The sequence below is a fragment of the Adiantum capillus-veneris genome, chromosome 10 (assembly GCF_014529385.1).
Source record: "Adiantum capillus-veneris isolate H3 chromosome 10, ASM1452938v2, whole genome shotgun sequence".
Lineage (NCBI taxonomy): Eukaryota > Viridiplantae > Streptophyta > Polypodiopsida > Polypodiales > Pteridaceae > Adiantum > Adiantum capillus-veneris.
The window spans coordinates 54,850,002-54,856,683 of NC_140940.1; positions in this window are offsets into that span (position 1 = coordinate 54,850,002).

A 6,682-nucleotide genomic window follows, 5' to 3' on the forward strand; every position below is an offset into this window, starting at 1 on the left:
GTGAGTGTAAGTTCGTTCAAAACTCAGCTCAGTTGTCACACCAAAACCTGTAGTGCTTACGAAATACCCATATGTAATGGCAAGACTCTTGCTTAGCCATTAACGTTGATGGGGAGTCCACTGGGAGGTCTGTTCAAGCTGGAGAACAATCACCCAAGAAATGCCAGCAATTGGGGCTTACCCAAGATCTGACAATGACTCGTAGCCAATGTGTGTGGCTCCTAGCCCTTAGGGAAATTAGTGTTCAATCGAAGAATCGATGAAGACTAATGTGAATGGCATCTTGGCCAAGTTCTAGCTGAGAGTTAGAGCGCCGTGGCTCAAGCTGATTCACAAGCAAAACATATTCATTATTCCTGGAGAGAAATAAGAAAGAGAGAGAAGGAGAGCATGCGGGATTGAGGAACTTTTCTTAAATTGGTGTGACATGTACGGTATAGTGGGTGCCCATGCTCGTGTGCATCTTATACCTAGCCTACAACGTATCCTATAGGCATACAACAATCTACCTTGATGATGCTCTCATCGAGAGAGGTAATTGAAATCATATCGGGACCGTCCTACTATAAGCCCTTAGCTACAGTGACGGGCTCAAACATAAAAGCCCAAATCATAAGTGCCTTGCATAATCGTTACTGGTAGGGATGTCATGAGGTGATATCCCAATGGTTGCCAGTGCCCCAAACTTGTGTGCCATTGCCCTTGATGCCCAGTCAAGAGGCAGTATCTTAGGACGAGTTAGAACCCTTACATCATGGGTAGCTGGCAAAGATCTTTGCTTGCATAACGGACAATCCTTTCCAATGAAGATGCAGAAGCACGAAAAATCAATCAAATCTTAACATAGACTAACCTGGCCATCCGGCCGTAAACAGACGTCCCGAACTTTTGAAGAAGAAACTTGCTCGAATCCGACTCATAGCCAATTCGAATGAGTGAGAGAGAGTTGTCACGTGTATCATATACACGCTCATATGGCATTCACGACCGTTTGGTACGTAATGAAAGATCCTGCAACAAGCATAGTGTCAAATCCCTCCCGAGCATGTAGCTCATAGCATATGCCAATCTTGGGAAGTCATAATGCAAAATGCATAATTCAAGGCCGTGCGTCACATCAGTAATGTGTAGCCAAAAAATGTTGTTATTGACCCACATATATCGTGGCAAAATTGAATCGACCATGTCAAATATGTCATCCTTGACAATGTGCAGCTAACGAACACGTCAAAGATCTCATCAGGTTGATAAGTAAAACCACGGTACTTTTTTAGCTTCTAGAAGTGAGAACAAGTAGATGACCTTGTCGAACATATGTGCCGTTGTCCAGCTGTCTGAAACATGGGAAAAGAGAGCCTTGTCTGATGTGCAAAGAGTCAGCCATGCCAAATAATTTTGCACCATTCATGAAGTCTAGGTACATGCCTTGCCAATCTCTATGAGATGCCAAAACAAAATCGAGTTGCTATGCTTGCACCTCAAAGTTAAACTGCTGAGGACCTATGTTGTGGGTCAAGGCTACAGTGTATGCAACATGGCAGGCAATAACCAAAGCTGCAAATAAGAATGTCCTGAAGACATATGCATTGAACTCTATGCATGAATGATCAGTCATGTTAGTCAGTCCTGCATGCCAAGCAATGGGAGTGACTAAAGTCAATAGAGCCGTGCTGTAATGACAATCAAGCCTTGCTTGATAAAGTACAACCTACCTCGTGGGCAGAAATCCATTCACAAGTTGGAACCCAAACCAAAAGAAAACTTTAACAGAAATAGCTGATTTTTTACCAGATTGTCCAAAATACCTTGCAATATGCCAAAGGAGTTGTAGTAGATACCAACGCTGCTTAAATCCTTCAATAATTTATCCCTTGGATAGCCGATTGTATTGGATACAATCGTCAAATTGATATCGATGTAGTCAGAGCGTTCCACAATAATCGTGTGAATTGTATCTTGGATAGGCAAAGATGATATTGATACTGGACTGCACTCCACACGGAGAATCAGCAATAGAAAGGTGCTATCAAGCAGAAAAACAAAAGGCACGTAGCCTGGGCATGCTTAAGCTCATATGGATTCGCAATGGTGAGCTCAAAACGACCCTTGACCGACTGTCCGTGACTCCCTTTTGAGACATGCATGCAAGCATAATTCAAGGCTGTGATGTTGGGATGGTGATGGTTTGAATCCGTAGTTCCCTTTTGAGCCATGCATGCGGGTAGTCGGGCCAACATGTCTGTCGGGTCGAAACGGCTCGAGGCCAATCGACTGTCCTTCCATGCCCTCCGTCTTGCATGCCGCGTTGCCCGTGGCACTGCGAAGGGATGACCCCTTGGAAGACTGCCTGTGTGTGCGGCCCCTTGGGTGCCCATTGTGAAAAAGCAAGATGAAAAGAAAACAAAAAAGAATAACCTTACCCTGCAGATTTCATGGCGATCTGCGCTGAGGAAAACACAGCAAGGGGGGGCGATCTGGACCTCGAGAGCGAAGGCAACAGAAACGAATGTTGCTCCCCTCCCTCGTGTGAACCCAACGATGCTGAGCATAGCCCATTTGTGTAGGTACGCCATGGGTTCCCTTTGTGTGCAAGCAGCCGCTCCCATGGCCCTACATGCTCATCGTTCCCGCCCTCGACTGCTAGGGGTTCTTGCCCACGGCCTGGATCGGCCTCTTGAGCCCGCCATGGAAACTCTCATGAGAGAGAGAGAGAGAGAGAGAGAGAGAGAGAGAGAGAGAGAGAGAGAGAGAGAGAGAGAGAGAGAGAGAGAGAGAGAGAGAGAGAGAGAGAGAGAGAGAGAGAGAGAACATGCGAGAGAGGGAGCACCCTGCCTCAGGCTGCGATTGAGAGAGAGAGAGGCCAAAGAGAGAGAGTCCTTGCCCTTCCTCCATAGCTCTCACCTCCCTCCCTGAGCTCTGATACCAGTGTAAGAACTAGGGTTGCTAGACCATAGGATCCTCCTCCCAACCCCCCATTATATAGGCGGGCTCCTAGCCCCTTGCCCTAGATGGATCCCCTATCCACATTGTCTAGCCCGGCCTCTGGTCGTAGTCCATGACCGCCCTAGTCCTTAGGTTTGGGCCTTGCCCCTACAGAACCCTTGTCATGACAATACGGCTGCATGTAGATCAATTGAGCGAGCCAGTGGGTGTAGGTTGAGAGAGTCTCTCACCTGCTTTCTTGTACATACTAGTAGTTTTGCTAGTAGGACCCACTTATAGGCACATTCGCCTATAAGTGGGACCCACTTATAGGCACATTCGCCTTTAAGTGGGAGATTGTTGGGGTAAAGGCGTATGAGCCTTGCCCAACCACCTAGGCTATGGGTGGTGCCTGCCCACTGAGCACCTTATTAGTTGTACATATATACAACAATAAGGAGTAGCTCATAAGAGTTTTGTTCCACCCACACACGTCTACTCTCTCCCTCTCCCCTTCTCGCACGTACACACCACACCACATCTATACTACACATGCACGCATCTGCGAACATGCACTCTTCACCAATCTTCTATGTGCATTCTATTTTGCATGTTCTTCATAGCCCACTCATACATGGATCACAAAATCATGAAAGTTTCAAAATGTACGGTGCACGGGTTGTTCTTTGAATACCCATCAACACAATGAAACGAGCGAGAGCCCACAATGCGCTCACATTCCACTAGAGATTGCGTGGCACATCATCAACGCCAATAAGCTAGAAGACTCTGTGTATTACACTTGTGAGACTGTTCTCTTGGCTGAAAGGTTACATTAAAAAACTTGACCACATCAGCCACACACTTCATAGGCTAGCCACTTGGTTTCCATTTCTCATGCGTTAAGGTTCTCTTGGTAAATTTCCCTACCACATCATGCTCTCCTTTTCCATGGCTAGATGTTGAGAAGTTATACATCACATGAAAGCTTGCAGTCTAATAGTACTTGGCCACAAAATAGTAAGGTTTATAGGCGTTGAATTGTGAAGCAGCCCCATTTGATCACACCCAATGGTGCTGCAAACAATGTCCATGCTGTTTCAGCCACTTGTCATGAAGCATGAAACAATGTTGTACAAACAATGTATCATGCTGCCTGTCATCTGATATGTAAAAGTGTAGCGTCTTTTGAACACCATTTGTTGCATTTCTTACATAAGTGATGTGCACAAGTATTGCGACTTGACTAGACCACCAATGCATTGACTGAATCTTATTTTGAATTTTAAAAGAATAATTCTTGCAAAGTCAATAACTGATACAAGAGATTGCTAGGAAACTTGAGCAAACAATCCTTGAATTGCTGGGCTTGCCAGTGAAAGACAAAGTTGTGCTTGATGAAGCTTGTGAGGTGGGCTGAAAATAGGCTAAGAAAAGCCGCACTATTCATTCGTTGCACAATCAAGGCCTTTCTCTCCTTCTCACTCCCACTTGCATCAACTTGTTCTGTTTCAACATCCATGAAAACCTTCACATACACCTCCTTGCTATCCTCTGCTATCTCATTGGGACAAAATGTCAACTTCTGTACACCACATTGGGAGCAGTATCCCATCAAGAATTTTTTGACATGGTATTCACTATTTGGAGGCTTTGGGCACATGATGGATTCCCACATACAAGTGATGTGCTCATACTGCTTGGTTTGCAAAACACTCTCCTATATCATCACTGCTACAACATATGGAGCAAGTGCAAAGGTGACCTTTCTCGTGATGCCCAAACTTTTTTTGCTGCATCTGATTAAAAGCCTCTTTGAAATAGAGCATCTGCACATGGATACACAACAACAAGTATACGGCTCTTTCAACTTCTGAACAAAGTATGTCTTTAATTCCTCAAAGCATCTAAGAGACATTCCCACTGTACGGTGAGCCTTCTTGAGTCTTTGGTATAGCTCAACCTATGGCACCAAAATAGAAAAGGTTAGAAAATTCCAACTTCATACATATGGTAAAATGCCATTTGTACAGTAGTGCCAAAACTGGATGTAGACAATACCAAATATGGTATTGTAGGACCAGCTTTGGTAGTCTAGCAAACTTTAAAAGTATAGAGTACCAATATAGAACCAATACATAGTAATACACAATGAAGTGGGTTATTCTAAGAGCCTTTGGTACTATACAATAACCCATGAAACAGAATAGCATTTAAGACCTGGGCACCACTAAAACTAGTCAAATTTGAGACTTTTGGCAATGTTAACCACAATTGGCTTTAATGAGAGGTTAGAGTTTATCAGTTTCTTCAAACATTTGGTGCTACTTTGAACTCCTGTAATGCAAGAGAGTACAAAATTGGGAAGTTCAAATATGCTTGGGTACTAGTCATGCAACCTTTGGTACTAAAACATACTTTTTCCATATTTAGTATTGTCTTTAGTCTCTTGGTACTATGTACAACCATTGGCATGTAGGAGAGTACCAAATTGGGTAGTTTAAAGATTCTTGGGTACTATTCATGCAACCCTTGGTACTAAAACAAACTATTTCCATATTTGGTATTGTCTTCAGGCTTTTGGTATTATGTACAACCATTGGTATGCAAAAAAGTACCGAATTGGGTAGTTCAAAGATGCTTGGGTACTATTCATGCAACCTTTGGTACTATAACATACTATTTCTATATTTGGTACCGTCCTTAGGCTTTTGGTACTATGTACAACCATTGGCATGCAAAAGAGTACCAAATTGGGTAGTTTTTGGTACTGTCTTTAGGCTTTTGGTACTATGTACAACCATTCGCATGCAGAAGAGTACCAATTTTGGTAGTTTAAAGAGGCCTAGGTAATATACAATGTAATAGAAATGGCCTATAAACTTTGAGAGTAGCGGAATTAGGAAACTTAGAGAAAGCACTTTTGTGAGAGCATAGTAATGAAGATGGAGAAGATGACAAGCTTAAGCATTGAAGCATAGCTCTTGGTTGGATTTGCATTCCATAGCCAAGAGTGTTGGTGTAGGATATCAACTTCTCTACTAGCTTGGAGAAGGAGATGGAGCTCTTGCACTTTGCACTACACACAATGAGGGTGTGTGTGAGTGTGTGTGGGAGAGTATACCCATCAAGCATGCCCCCTACTTGCTTTGGTCGACCCCCTCTTCTAGCACAAGCTTGAAGCTCATTGGACCTTCCCAGACCTAGTCAATCACCTACAAGAAGCATATCAAGCAACAAGGGTAGGCTTGGGACAAGTGTGCCCCTTTCCCCTTTGAGAGAGAGGACTTGATAAATGAAAAAACAATTAATTAAGTCCACTAATTTATCATTGGATCCCTTGGAAGGCTAACCAATAGGCTTTAGGTACACCATGCAGGCAACATGAGGAGGAACTTGACAAATTTCCTATATGCTTTCTTTGAACCAAGCTTACCTTGTGTGAGGGTGTGTGTTTTCTCTCTCTCTACCCCCCTCTTGTAGGGCTCGCCCCCTCCTTGTAGGGATAGTTGTTGAATTTTTGAACACCTTACCCTCAAGCACCTTAGTCAGCAAGCATGACAAAGCACCTCAAGCTTGGGTAGTGTTCCCACAAGCACCTCAAGCTCGCTGGTTGACAAGCACGACAAGCACCTCAAGCACCTTAGTCATCAAGCACGACAAGCACCTCAAGCTTGGGCCGCGGGTTCCCAGCTCAAGCTCAGTCCTAGCTTACCTAAGGTCAAAGGAGTTTCTAGCACTAACCTTTGGACGTCTTTAA